The sequence below is a fragment of the Netta rufina genome (genome assembly GCF_964035555.1).
Source record: "Netta rufina genome assembly, chromosome: 4".
NCBI classification, from domain to species: domain Eukaryota; kingdom Metazoa; phylum Chordata; class Aves; order Anseriformes; family Anatidae; genus Netta; species Netta rufina.
Window position 1 is genome coordinate 16,668,531 of NC_140127.1, and position 15,684 is coordinate 16,684,214.

A 15,684-nucleotide genomic window follows, 5' to 3' on the forward strand; every position below is an offset into this window, starting at 1 on the left:
CTGCTTTGCTGAGCACCCCCAACATCTCTTCACAGGAATCGATGATTATTTTCCATGTTTCAGAAACTTTACAATCTATCCTGCACAAATTACAATGTGTTATATATTTATGAAGACAAAGCAGATTTCCTACCCATTTTACTATACCACTGAAAATCATGTTTGTATGTCTTGGATTACTCATAGATAATGCAATTAGCATTGAAGTACAGTTATGTAAACTGTTAATCAAACATTGAAACAGAGGAAAAAGTTGATGTAAATGAACCCTGGAAAGAGGCAAAAAGCACTTCAGCACCATGCTGCAGGAAAGATGAAAATTACTGTGGTAAGTACAGCATGATTTAGGCCAACCTAAAAGGGAGGCTCTCAGCTTTGTGAAAACCTGGGCTGACGCAGATGTTCAGCGTGAGAGCTTGTGTCCTGGAAACAGTTATGAAGGCACACTGTGGAGCACCAAAAAGGCAGAAATTATGCCAGCATACAGCAGCTCTCTGTCCTGTATCAGCAGGAGTCAAGCTTCAATCACCTGAACCCACCAGAAAATGGGACTTCAGTATAAGTCAGCATGTCTGAGCATTGAACAGGACTATTTGAGAGATGAGAACAGAGAGTACAGTACTGACAATGGTGTTTACAGGAATATCCCAGCATGAGAATGGTGTTACTTTGATGCATCTTTATTTTCAAACCATACTAAGTGTCCAGCAGTGACAAAATTTCTACCAGGAAACCCACACAAGCATGCTGCTGAATTTACAGTCACCTGCCACAGCCTGCCTCTGTAGCATCCCACGTGCTCCAGGAATCCACAGCCTAAAGGTTGCAAACTGCTCCTCTAGATGAAGCCAGAACACAGAGAGAAACTGATGATGGGAGAAGAAAGAGCCTTTTATTTCCACACCTTTATGTCCAGAGCAAAAATGAGAGGATTCAGGATATGCAAGAGTCTGTATGCAGTCCAGAGCGTCACAGCTAAAAACTGGAAGTTATATTCAAGATTATGCAGGGTTATTAGAGGGGAGAGCAATCAGTATATTGACAGTGACTCAATTTATTGGGAACTCTCAAAAGATACTCACTCTCTAGGATCTATCCATCCAGCTGTAAAGCACTGGTATCTCCTTAAAGTGGTAGTAGAAACCAGGCTGGTACAGTGATATCTGCTGAAACTGTGCTGCAGAAAACAGGTTCGTGAAGGGAGATCAAGCCCATTCACTTCATTTCACTAAGCTCAGCTTAGACACTCCTATCAGCAATAGCCCCAAACCTCCTGGAGCTGTGCAAAACATCCTGAAGGCAAAACACAAAACAGCTGAATAGGGGTGCAGGAAAAGAGTATGGCTAAGTGAGGAGGAGCAACACAGTACCACCCCAAGTCTTGTCATCCCACCCTGTAGTTGTACAGACATTTATACCAAATTTACTATTAATTAAGCAAGTTGAAAATCACAGCAGAAAGGCAAGAGTAAAGTAAAAAGCAGTGAGAAAGGCTGTAACGTACTGTCACTGACAGAAGCAGCAGCGGGGATCCTTTGGAACAAGGCTGTTCCCAAACTTGTTCACAATGCTTTTGTTCAGCTGAAGTTTTCCCTGCCTTCTTTCTCGTGCATGTAGTTAGAAGCAGCAAGAACACACACCTGCACCCATAAAGTCACAACCCAGCTCAGCACCCTAGGCTTAGGTGAACTATGTACTGGGCAGGACGGAAGCTTTTCACTTCTATGTTATCTCTTGTGTCACCTAAGCAACGTCTGAAATAACTTTGCTGTTTTGGAACTTCTGTGTTACATGAAACCAAAAGCAGCTTCATGTCAGTTTTAGCCTGGAAGACTGGCTAAGGCACAATTCTAACTGCAGCCTACAAGGATTCAAATGCAGATTTGCCTTAGTTTTGACTTAGATATTATATCAGAGACATCAGCTGTTTTTCCCCCTGCGAATCACAACAAATATTATACTAGAGTCCCTATCACTTGGAAATAAGCCCTCTCTTGAAAGAAGCCTTACAAGTAAACACACAAGGATGTTCTGAAGAAAGAGCAAAAGCTCTCTCACCGCACTGAGGTGACTAAAGTGGAGCATGTCAGAGTCTTTCCAACACAATACTGTACTTTCTGGGTTACCACGTGCAGGTTTCAGCCTCTTTCTTAGCGCAAAAGGGTCTATAAATTGGTCTGGAAGACAGCTCTGATAAATTGGTAGATGACAGGTATGTACACAACTATGTCACCGGAATGAACACCAGCCTACGCAAGCAAGGTCTCCTTCCTAGAGGCAACAGGATCCTGTGCAAGTCATTTTCACTGTCTGTTTCTTCATATTTCCAACTGTAGCTAAGATAACAATGACATGTTGAAATAATATAGTGAAAGAAATCACAAGTACATTTGTACTTCAGATGAAACCACACTCTGTGGCTTCCTCTCTTTGCAGCGTGTCATGAAAACCCAGCCAGCTGACTTAAACTAGACACTGAACTTGAGGACATTTGGAACTTGACAATCTAAATGCAACCCTAGCAGTGTATGAGTTAGTATTATTATTAATATGCTGAATACTACGTCTCCAAAACCTCAGTGTGAAATACTGGAATCCTCCAGAGGGTAGGTTATTTGCCCTCCCCACTGACTACATTGTCAATAGACATTAATTTAAGAAGCCTGTTTACCCCAGGTACAAAGTGTGGGGGGGTGCTGAAAGGAAGGAAACTGTCAGGGACCGAAGCTTTCCTGTAACAGAAGAGACTCACCTATTATCTCTCTGGTTCTCTGGAGAAGAGCACATTAGTCAACCAAGACGAAGTTTATAGCGGATGCAAAGGAGTCCCTGAAGACTCTTTCCTCACCTCTAATTCCCTCCCTTGCTGTTTTAAGAAAGCTGAAATCTTTCACAGCTTATACTGGTGGGAATGTACTGTTATCAACCTTCTATAAGACTGATTTTTTATTTTATTTTTTTTTAAATTTAGGATGAAACTCTCTAGGGAAACTAAAGAAATAGACTGTACCTTCACTATGAGTACCAGCACCTCTGTAAAGCAAATACCATAGTGATCAACAATCTCAGCTAGAGAGCAGGACCCCAGAGCTTTGAAACTCATTCTCTTATGATATAAATACAGTCCTGTGTCTGTATTTATCTATATATGTATATAACCCATCTGCTTTCCTAAATCTCCTCTCACAGACCACTTTTAATTCATGCATATTAGGAAAAAAAAAAACACGTCAAGACAGTACTATTTGCTGCACTACAAGTTACAGAAGCACAGAATGGCATGAAATGCCTAATCCTTTTTAATAAAGATGTTAATTGCTACAGATTACCTGGCACACAGCTTGGCTCTCTGAAAAAAAAAATCATGCAGGTGCTCTCTGATTAAAGTACTCCTGGAGCGGAAAAGACATTGGACAACCTGCCTGTTTCACCTGGCTGCATAGTAATGGCACTCAATGAATATGGAAATAATTGGGAATCCTAGACAAATATATAGGAGGAATGGCCCAAATAATGGGTATGGTGGACCTGCCTGCAAGTAAAGTCAAATTGTTACATCAAACAAGTGAAAAATCCTCTGCTTTGGTGATAGGGATTAAAAAACAAATAGAGACGACTTTAATAAAAGGCCTGAGGGTTCGAACACTGATGCAGAAGTCTTTTCAAAAGCTCTTAAAGTCTGTCATCCTAGGAAAGAGGTGAAACAGGATTGCTAAATCCTTATTCCTAACTCCAATTTAGATCACATCCAGAACCAAGGCAGGAAAAGTTTAAACCATATTTGGACAAGTCCAAAGGCATATGCACACACTGTTCTAAACTCTTTTGGCCACATCTAAAAATTAAGGGTCCTTATTATACGAACAGGTTCTGAGATGTGCTCTCAAAACACACGTTTTCATGCACTTTACAGCTGTAACAAACTAGTTTCTTGGTAAAGCTAGTTCCTGAGCATTTTAGAGTCAAGGATTATTTTCCCTTCTCTAATGCTATGAATTTTTCCTTTCATTCCTTCAACATTACATAAGTGCTTTTCATTTCCTGAACAAATCTTAGAGAAAGCTGGAATATTTGTGGGATAGCTTATTAATTCCTTCATAAATATAAATACTTGGCTCACTTAAGAAGTAGAAAACATCAGGAACCCACCACCATGCTTTATCTCATGGATTCACCTTGTACTGTCCTGTAAACTGGAAGATAAGTGACATTTAGGCTTTTTTCTGTCCCTTGACTCTAATCCCTACAGTAGTTTCTAAGGTAGGAAACACCACTTCCATAATGAATGAAACTTAAAATATTTTTATTTCGTTGAATTTCAGTTTACTGGGATAAATCGATATTCTGATTTGTTACATATCCACCTTAGATTTATTTTGTTAATTTAATAGCAATCTGATGAGAGAAAACAAGTGTTGGTAACCTGTTCCACAATACACACCATTGTATATTTTACCAATTGCTTTCTATAAAGTTTCCGAAGTTAATTCAAAATCTCTTCCCTAAACACAAGAGGCTTCACTTTCCCATAAAAAAAAAAAAGGTTCCTGTAAAAAGTGTGTTTCAAAACTGTTACTTCTATTTCCAGACTACTCTAACTGAAAAGGAGTGGTTTTCTTAGGTACCGGCTCCACATTAAAAGTGCACACAGGAAAGACTGTTTGATGTGCCAGGGTAAAGCTTCTCCTTTTCAAATCCATGCTACTCAAAGTTTCCCACTGTGAAGGACGTCAGCACCTATGTGTTCACTGTAAATGTCAATGAAAACACTGGTTGTAGGAAACATAAAGGCAAAGATCCCAAATAGAGACAGACATATTCTGAGAGAAGAAGGATAGCATTGTCTGAACTGTATGAGTTGTAACCTAACAGCCCTGTTGGGTGACTGCTTTAATAAAGGTAAAAACAGAAATGCACACAGTGCATCCTTCGTAACTGGAAGCCCCTTTGTTCCAATACTGAGTGATTAACGCTGATCTCTGGCACATGCAACGCTACCTAATTATGCTCTGATCACCATGGCCAGCACTTTAATAGCTATCTTCAACAGAAATTCATAGAGAAGAAGACTTAAAAGAACTCTTAAAGTATATAAGGACTGAAATCACAGGACTAATGACTCTGCTTCACTACCCCCTTAAAAGTAGTCAAAGTACCTTTGTACCAGAAATGGCAGTGTAGGAGATACAGCATCTTACCTTTCACCATCTGAATCCCAGAAAAAGCTACAAGGGAAACAGAAACCAGCGACCATCTTAATAACACATGAAAGCCACTGAAACCACTTGTTTTAGTTTATGTGCTTGGGAGCTCACAAAACAGAAACTATAAGAGAATTTCCTCAAAACCTGAGCAACAATACATACAAATTATTAATACTGGTATCTGGCTGCAGGCTTTGAAAATCTGGATCCAGTTTCTCACCCTGGAGAGGAAGAGAACAGAATTATTTAGTTTAAGAACTGTCAACTATTTATAGCCTTAGCTTTAAAAAAAGTTTCTCCGAAATAGCAAGCCAGAAGCCTAGTGCTGCCTCAATCCTCTCCAGGAGAAACGGTTCCCAAGGGTCTTTGCATGCTGTTCCAAGGTTGGAAGAGTGCAAATTGTTCCACATCATCTTGCCAGTAATTTTCAGGATCACAGTTAGTCACACAATGGAGAAGAAAAATGAAAAGAAAACCCCCAGTGTTTCAACAGTTTCTATCAGTCTTCTGCTAGTCTTTCTGAACACGAGGGTGATGCCCGTGTCCAAGTGGCTGGTGTTTGTCTCCCTGTTTTCAAGTCAACACAAGATGAAGACTATGGCTACCCATGTATGCATGGAGGGTAGCTCACTTCATCACAGGACAGACTTGGAAACGAAAGCTATCATTTGTCTATCTACTTGCTGCTGAAGGTGAAAACTTACCACAAATTTTGTTCCTACTGTTTTCCCCTGCCCAAACTTCTTTGCTAGACTGTGCCTAGTCTTGCTCACAGACACCATTTGCAACAAGGAGCTTATTGGGATGCTTGAGTTACTTCATGCAATCCAGCTACTATTACACTCCACCTCTGCAAACCCCTTCTCTTGAGCTGGGAGCGAGCCACAAATTAAGCTGGCTAAATGGCTAGACAGCTTTAGTGGGGCAGCAGAATTGCACCTTATTGGAATTTAGGGCAAACCCAAGTGTTAAACGCTACTTGTACATCATGTATAATGCTAGTGCAGTCTTACGAACACTTCTCCTGCCAGTTTTCGTGGTGCTCAACATGGAACAGTTAGTGTGTTACCATCTTGCCTGAAATAATATAAATAATATAAACCTGTTGATGATGAACCAGAAAACAGAACCCAAAACTGCCCAAAAACTGAGCAGGTAAACCATTGCTTTCAGAATAAAGAATGCAGGAGGGTAAAACAGTCATTTTGTGACATGTGCCAGGAGTTGGACTTGATGATCCATATCGTTCCCTTCCAACTCAGGATTTTCTATGATTCTGTGATTTTACAGAGCTGAATATTACAAGTCCATAGTTCTAGTAAAGGAAGGAAGCAATATGGTCTGGGTTGTCTCTGACAGTCTATGGAGGTGATGTAAATAACCCACAATCCTCTTTTTCTGCCCATGTAATTAAACATAGCTAGAAGTGGTTGCACTGCTGACCCTTCAAAAGTAGACACTCAAAATTAGTACTTTTGGAAAAAAAAAAAAAAAAAAAAAACACAAAATGAACCTGCAAAGTCTCTGATGCCTCGCCATTGACTTCTCTGATGCCTGCCAGCCACAAGAAACGTAAAAGCAGGCACTCACACAAAGAATATCACAATCAAGAATTCCAAGCACACTGCCTGGAAGACCAGGCTGCCTTGTCTCTGTTTTTCAACAAAGGTGTGAAACAAAAAGAGAGGCCTGTTGTACCTCTCAGCGGTTTCTACCTATAGCCATAGCCTAAATGAGCAGTTAATGAACTGAAACGAGTGGAAACCTGCTACCATGGCCCTAACTTTTGGTGCCTTGTTGCAGCTGAGGTAGAACACAAGGAGTAAAGTGCTTTCAGCTTGATCAACAGGCTCACAGCATTTCTCGAAGCAGATGCTGACAACTGCCATTGAGCTGCTCCAGCTCCCTGGAGGCTGTGGGAGACATTCAGTGCGTGGTATTTTTATCCAAGCCTTTATTCTTGAGCCTAAATGCAATCGAGTCGCAATTAAAGGGTCCCACTCAATCACATGAATAAGCAAAACCACCGGGGTTCAGGCAAGCCTTCCAGCAGTGTGGCATTGTGCCAGAGGCTTCTCTGCAGACCAAGACATGACTTCAGACTTGACTCCTTTTTAGTAATATTATAACAGTGCCGGGAGGCCCTCACAGGCTGCAGTTTCACAGCCAGTCTGGAACGCACACCACGAGGCAGTCAGGCTTAAATACGTGCACCCTAAATAAAGGGAAAGCAAATTTGCCACATGTGACACAGATCCATTTCTGTCTACCCCTTGCCCCATGAGCTCTTCAGTTTATGCTCCACAAGTCTTCTAACCCATCACCTGCTTCAGTGGGCTCGTCCTTAGCGCAGAGCCATGTGTTACTACTGTTTATCTTCTGTTGAGCAGCCTTCTGACTCATGTGCCTATCCACACCATTTCCCAGAACGCAGCCTTTCTGCATTTCCCCTCGTCTCCTTACATGACCTTCCCCTCAAATTAAGCCATTCACTCTGGAGCAGTTGCTGTTTGACCACCCTGCCAGTAAAGACAGTTCCATTTGATTCTGTGATTTTCTCATTTTTAAAATAAAAAGGTGATGGAAAAAATGCATTGTTTTCGGAAGAAGTGTTTATAGGTTTTGTTTGATGATAAACTTTTTATACGGTGACATTGGGCAACCAGAACCAAATCTATAAAGAGAAAACTTAGCTGATCACAATCGCTTGGCTCTGACCACGTCTTTCTGCTTTATACCTGCCAGGTTGACCTCACCTCCCAGGGCTCCATCAGGAGCACAGCTTCTGCCCTTGTAACATCAATGCACAATTGGTTCAAAAACCCAAGGCCACAGGCTATAAGACCACGGAGACATACATACAACATGCTGAGGCAGGCTCCGTGGCACAAGGCACAAAATGGGATAGGGGACGAAACACCGCAGCCACCCAGCCTGAACAGTTTTGAAAAGACGTCTGAATGAGGGATTCCTCAAGAATCTTAAAGCGACCTGAGGTATGGTCCCAAAGCCACGGTGTGATGGGGTTTTCTCTCAAAGAGGTACCTCGGGGGGGCTCACAAACAGGCTCTTTCCAATCAACGTGACCTGACAGGTAAGCTGTGTCCAAGCATGAAAATGCTGTCAGAAGAGGATCAAACTCATCAGACAGGGTAAAGAAACCCTTCTAGTATAAACTAAGTAGAAATAGATTAGGCATGCTAATCACATTGATCCAAAGATCCGAAGGAGCACACCAAGGCAACCACACCTACCCTCCTTCCCCACTCCTGCTTTCTGGCAAAGTGATGCCCTACACACACCCTCTGCCAGTGATGGTACACCAGAGATGGATGTAATTTGTTGACAACAGGCTTCAGAAAATGTGTTATATAATGGCAACATTGCTTTATTATTACTGCTTCATTTTAAGGTTCTTAAGGCAATGTGAGATATATTCAGTGGTAGCGAATAAGCTTTTTTAGACTGTGTAAAACAGGTGGCAGACATAAGTTGTGTACTTGCACTGTGACATGATATGAATTTGTAACTCCCTGAAACAGACGACAAAATGCTAAGATTTAGTGCAACATTTCTGATTAAAGAAAAGTGAGCTTTAATGGGCTTTAACACCACCTTTGAAATAATTTATTCAAGTAAACTATAAATGCTTAAAAAGTCAATGTTCTTACTCTGTAAGCTTGAAAATAATTCACTATAGCTTTGCAACTTAACTTATATCATTCCCTACCTCATCCTATGTGAAAAGCCTCCTGACAAACCATTAAAACAGATGTCTTGAATGAAGCCACCATCATTTGCAATTCAAACAGCAAACTTTCAGAGATGTGCGAAACCAAACAAGATAGATTTAGGATGATTTTCTAAACGAAGAAGGTTCCTGAATCTGCAGTACAGCACGTCTGCCTTAAAATGATTTCTCTTGTAAGAGATGCCACAAATATCCAGATGAATTGATTTAAATAGCAATGAAATTAGAGAAATCATGTCAAAATGGTGCACTGAAGAATTGTAACACTGCTACAGAAATAGGCAGAAGAAAAATTAACCTCCATTGAATGGCAACATTTTAAATTGCTTGAAGAGAAAAACAAATAGTATTATTTTCTAATTCCCCAGACACTACTCAGAAATCCTTAGCAGTGGTATCCTCTACCAATTCCATTTTCATTGCAGTTGCATATGGCCAGTGTTGCGGTGACACCTTCCACCTGAACTGTCGCAATAATGATTTAATGTTTCAGAGCGATATACTTCCCCTAACAGGCAACGTTAAGTGGAGAAGGAAATAAACACCATGATAGGAATCAATATATTTTCTAGACCTTTATTTTAGAGTCCTATTAAAAAAGAATACACCAACGGTCCCCTGTGTGTTTGAAAACAATTCTGCTTATGTTAAACATTACCATAAAAGTCATCAGCTTACAAGGAAAGTGATTCACAGTGGAAATAATCTGTAACTCAGTTTTACAAAGTTTGCATAACAATTGCCTACCCAGGGCAAGAAATCCACTCACACACTTAATGTAATAATAAGAGAGGAGAAAACCAAAGCAATTGCAGAAATGATATATCATTAATCTAGGGTACACTAGCTAATAGAAACATGCAGAAATGCAATAGCTATTGATGAAATAAAAATATAGGATTTCAAGTGTCACGGGCAAGGTTTTGTGACAAATATTCACATTTTATCAACAAGAAAAATACATAGCAACACGATAATCTTAGTAACTATGCATGAAAGAAATACTGCATCTACTTCATATTCTAATTTCAGAGGTAGGGAAAGAAGGTTGCCTTACCTCAAATACAGCTTGAAGAGTGACATTAACAGTATGCTTACAGCCTTTCTTAGTTCTCTTGATAGCAGTCTAAGAAGAAATACAAAATAGTAAATAACTATCTTCCCTGCAAACAGCATGTGCCCAGGAGCAACATGCTTCCCAGTAAAGCATGCTGAAAAGAAGTAAAAAAGCACTCAAAAAGACAATTGCTTCAAAATAAAAAGGCAAAAATCCTTATACCTGAAATTACCAGTAAGGTTTATTACATTTTGAGAGTAGAGACACTCAGGAATTTAAATAATACGGACATAAACGTGATGTCATCTCCCTGTTTTCAATAAAATATTAATTTGGTATATTTGTCTACAGAATAAAGACAGCAAATTCATCTGCACAGAACTCAGTCCCGGAAGATGTGAAAAGATTCCTATCCCAGCAGAAGGCACACATGAGCTTAAACGATACAACCTTGCTAACTTGCTTTTTCCTCCCGAACTACAGTGCTTGCTAAAGCTACACTCAAATGTTAAATGCTTTGGTCAAGAGTTCATCCACTGACCTGCAAAGAAAGCCTTGTGTTCAGCTCCAACATTTTCTAACAGCAAACAATAAAAAAAAAATAGTTTCACGGAATGAACTGTTAAAAAAAGAAAATCCTCACATAAGCTTTCCCCGAGGGGGAAGAAATATCCACAAGCTTTAAATTGGCCAGGCGGATTTAAGAGGAAGCGAAAAAAAAGCAGCTCTTTCTGTTGCGTCAAAGAGCCCACTGTGCAATAGGAACAGTGAACGGAGTTGTTAAACTGGCAAGCTTCTGCTGAAGACAGCTTTTCAATATGCTCTCAGCATCGTCTCCCCGGGCTGGCTGGAGACAGTCCCACTCCTCGTACATGAGCTGTGCTCCTTCAAGAGGCAATCGCTCTTAAGGACAGTTTCTATAAACACGCTGTTCAACTGGTTTCGCTGCGGTGATGAGGGTAATTACACACATACCTGCATGCATGTATCAGAATTGCATGTTCTTGGGGGAAATGCAAGCGTATTCCAACTAGTGATCATTACCTCAGCTTAAGAGCAGGATGCTATTGATGCCTGCCTGCCTGCCTGCCACGACTCTGTTCCCTGCTTATGCCATTCGGTGTGCTGTTAGAAAGTAATTTTGAAAGACAGTACTTACAGAGGAAACCTCTAATGTAATTCCATCGGGACGCTGTAGCCCAAGCAGCATTCGCTGATTAAAGGAAATTAGTCACATGCTGCTGACTAGCTTTGTGTTTACTGCAGAGAGCTGTGGCTGCATGGGATGAGTTAAGTGGCCCTCCTGGGAACGACCGCTACATGACTGAAGGCATCTTTGGCGGCTGAAGCAGGGCATTTACTGTGAAGAGAGCATGGAAACTGAGCAACCTGTTTAGAGGTCAATAGAGCTGCACTACAGAGATTTCCTCCGCGTCCGAGAAAACCACCCTGCATCCCTTTCAGAGACAGGCATTCAGTGCACGGTTCGACCTACCCCAATCTGTGTCTTTATCTGATCAGCTGAACTGCCTTCTGGGCTTTGCTGGCTATAAAGGGAAACTAGGATGGCTTCTCAAACCAAGGAAAGTTGTAGACACCAACGTTTTTGAGGCACATCCCACTCAAGTGACAAGGCCACGCACACCTGCGAGAAGAACCTGCAAAGAGCGGGGAGAACAGAACAAGTCAGGGCCTCTGTTCCAAACACAAACCAGGGAGCAGACTTCTCAGCATCACAGCAGATTAAAAGCAGAGACAAACGTGCAGCTGGTTAATGCTGAACTTTTCTATTTCTGCCTCTTTCAGAGTTGCCACAGAGACATTATGAGCCTGAACATTTAGGAAGGCAGAGGGAGGAAAGGAAGCATGTCCAGGAGATAAATTCTCCCTTTTTGTGTTCTTTCTTTACTAGTATTTTCTACAGGAAAAAAAAAATATATATATATATATTTAACCTGCTTCCTTTCAAGTACTTTCAGGTTAAAATGAATTTCTCCCCTAAAAAGTGTTTTCATAAGCAGCAGAATACATTTCTGGGGAAGCTACGATTAATTTACATACAAAAGACAACATTTTCTAAGCTCTTAGCCCTGAAAATTGAATGCAAGGTCCCCTTTGAGCACCAGGGACGCAGCCAGCATGCTGCTACATTCTGCTCTTACCACACCCAGGCAAGTCACTGTGTGCAAAGCTCCAGCCGCCGCGTCACTCGAGCCGTGTGAGCGTACCTTTGGCGCTCTGTGTCTTGTGATTAATAATTCTGTCCGTGCTGCCTGGAAGGGAACTACAGTCTGGGCCAGCTTCCTAGAGCTAAGGGGCTAGGCAAGTGTTTTAACACGTCTCCTAATAATAATATCTGCTCATTGGACAACCTAAATCTTTCCCTCTATAAACGCCGATTCCCCACAGCTCATCACTGTCAAGTTGCAGGCTGAAGGAAATTGATCCTGTTTGCTCTTTGCTTGAAATGGATATATTTTTTTTATTAATCTTGGGGCATAAAACTGCAGTTATTTGCACTTTTAGTAGGTGGCTATACCAGACGCCCTCCTGAGGTCCTTTTCAACCTATATTATTTTATGATTCAGTTAAAATTAGGTCAATTAATAAGAACTCCTTTTGGCTGTTATAGAAATGAAGTAGATTGTGGCCAACTCCCGTGTTTCAAAGTCAGAATATAGATTCAGCTATGAAGATGACAGATAGCCCTAGAGTCAGAGACCTCTATTCTGTCATCTCATGAGAAACCACCAGATCTGCTGAAAAAATGCACTTTTGTACTGACATTGCCACCTGTGAGGTCACTGACAGATGCCAGCCTATAGAGAGCTGTGCTGGATCCCAAACAATGTGTGCAGTTCCTCTCTTGGATTCCCAGTCTCCTTGTATTCTGCCTTCTCATCCATCACCCAGCATCCAACCTACTATCCTTCAGCTCCACGGGACAAACAAGGCACTTGGTTTCAGCCTCTGGCAGCCCAGACGACTCCTCTCAGATGCAAAAATTGCTCTGCACAGAGCCCAAGGACACGAGGTCAGTTAACAAAACCACCTTCCACACAGTCTCTAGGTTTTGTGGAGACCCTACTGCACTGTTAGCTCCAAAAATCTCTTCTCCAAGGCCTTACCCATAAAATACAAAGGAGAATGATGCTTTCCACATCTTTTCAATATCTATACGACTCCTTTAGAAAAGAGGGTAGCTTCCTTTTTAACCATGCCAAAAATCAGTGTTGGTCAGTAAGTCAGAATCGAATTGCACAATTATCAGGAGTCAACAAAGAATGGTTACCACCTGCTAGGATCATACCAAAGCAGATATTTAGGAAGTGGAGAATGACTTTCAAAGCCCTCTGCTGCTGCTCAGTGCAGTCTTAACTCCTTCTAAACGCTCTGCATTGACTGGAGGATCACAGCTGCACTAATACGGCCTCAGCTGTGGTGCATATGAGCTGGTGCACTACTGCCTTTGTGGATCACGTACGCCTGTCCCTGCACTGACTGCAGCAACTATAGTGCCTGAGTCCTCCACATACGTTATCTTTCCCACTCAGATGCCTTCCTCAAGAAACAGGACACTCTTCCCAGGGAACATCAACCTTCACGGCATCAGATGACTAATCTGCCTTGAGGTCAGTGCTGCCTGTTTCCTGCTACAGCAGGTCACAAAGCCTCTTCCTGATAAACAAGGCTCATGTAGGCATTCCAGCTGGGTCCCGAATTCCTGCAGGAAGGAGGCTGTGCGCACTTCTAGTTGGCTGGCTGAGATATGGAGACCTTCAGCATGCCCTGCATTGTGCAAATCCAAACAGCACAATCTGTGTGCGGACTTGGGGAAAGCCACTCCAGGGGGGGAGGAAGCATCAAGTCTCGGCCCCAACAGGACCAGCCCAGCCCTGCCACCACCTCCAGGCTCAGCTCCTAGGATGGAAAATGAGTATGCAGAGCCATTGACACTTCAAGTGTCAATGCATCAAGATGTCAAGCATCCTTAATGGAAGGAATCTGAAGTTTACCAGCTAATTCTTCCCAAGAATTAGGTGGCTCCTCCCTCACCTATGTCCCTTCAGGCTTCTTGGCTAGCATAAATTACAATGTGATGAAACGCTTGGACTTGCATCTCCTCCTTTCCTGGGAACACCGAGTAGATGGGCAAACAGATGCAGCTCTGGGAATAAATGCAGACGTGAGGATTCTACAAATCTCTGCAAGATGCAGCAGAGTATTTAATTAAAAAAATATATTGACAGATTTAAAAGAAAACAATTATCCAAGACAGTCACACATGGAAAAGAAGTGTTCCTATATCTCTGGAGTTCTCTGCCTACTGGATTAAAAATAGCTATGTTTTGTTTTTACAACTCCTAGTGAAGCTGGTTCAAAAGCTGCCATTTCTCCATCTAGCTGGTGTCTGGGGACACTTCTGCACCAGCAGTTTTGCAGAGGACTCCTCACACATCCATTCCTCCTGAAAAGCATCTTCTGATACCTGCTGTCCTCCAGCTGCCTCATGTAGGATCCTGATCCTGGCCTCACAAGCAGCATAGAGAGAGAAAAAAACCCACCCATCAGTCCTTCCAGGGCAGTTGCTGAAGAGACACAACACACAGCCACGTTACCATGTTCAGTCCCAAAACGCAAAATGCTTCGATTTCTGTTTTGTCCCCCTCAAAGTTTGGTCTGTGCATCTGTACAAGCACACAGGGAAGAGTTCTGGATAAACCTATACACCAGCAACTGATTAAAATTGCCGCATTGGCAGGGGATCGAGGGGCTGTAATTTCAAAAGACCTCTGCTGTCCTAGAGCAGTTCATAGACTGGAAAGTAGAAGCAGAAAAGGAAAATGAGGAAATGGTATGTATTTTATGGGAGACATCAGACTTTCTGTTGTGGCTTTGCCACCTCTCTGATAGGCAAGTGAATCAAGCATTTTGTGCTCCTTCAAATTGCAACTGATAAATGTATGGTGAAAGCTGAGAAAGGCAGCAAGGAACGGGATCCTGCACCCACTGCTTGGTATTGATAAACTGGTAGAGTCAAACACTTTCAATGAGGCACTCCTGAAATAGTTATTACTCTGATACTTTATTTTTAAACTCACAGATGACAGCAGGGACGCTATGGTTGTGATCCCCTCTTCCCCCCAACTCAAAATGTGCAGCAGCCTAATGCAAGTCCATGGTTTCAGCTGCACCAGAACAACGAGAGAATCTGTGGGCCTTGGGCGACAGCTGAGAAGGAATGAGGAAAAAACATGCCTTAGTCAACACAGCGTAACAGGATAACCTGATTCCTAGATATGAAGATTGACAGACTTCGTCAGGGGAAATTCTCAAGGACAAAGTCTGCAAGTCTGTGTTGCTACATCAGAAACGAACAGCCCACTTGAAAGGGACAAAATGACAAAGTTGACAAACTTGGTATTTCAGGCAAGTCACATGAAGGCTTGAAGGTAATCAAGCATCTTATCACTGAACATCAAGAATTGCTGGTAAGTGCATCTTAACTCCCAAAGTTGCAGAAGGCTACGAGTTTCTTTGGGGAATAAGAGCCTTGGCTTTGCTGCCGGTGGCTTTGCTCCTGAGCTACAGGCACCTTTCAGCAACACACAGGCAGTGCTGCTATGACCATGGGCTTTTAGAGCTACCAAACTGGCTCCTGGCAGATGAAG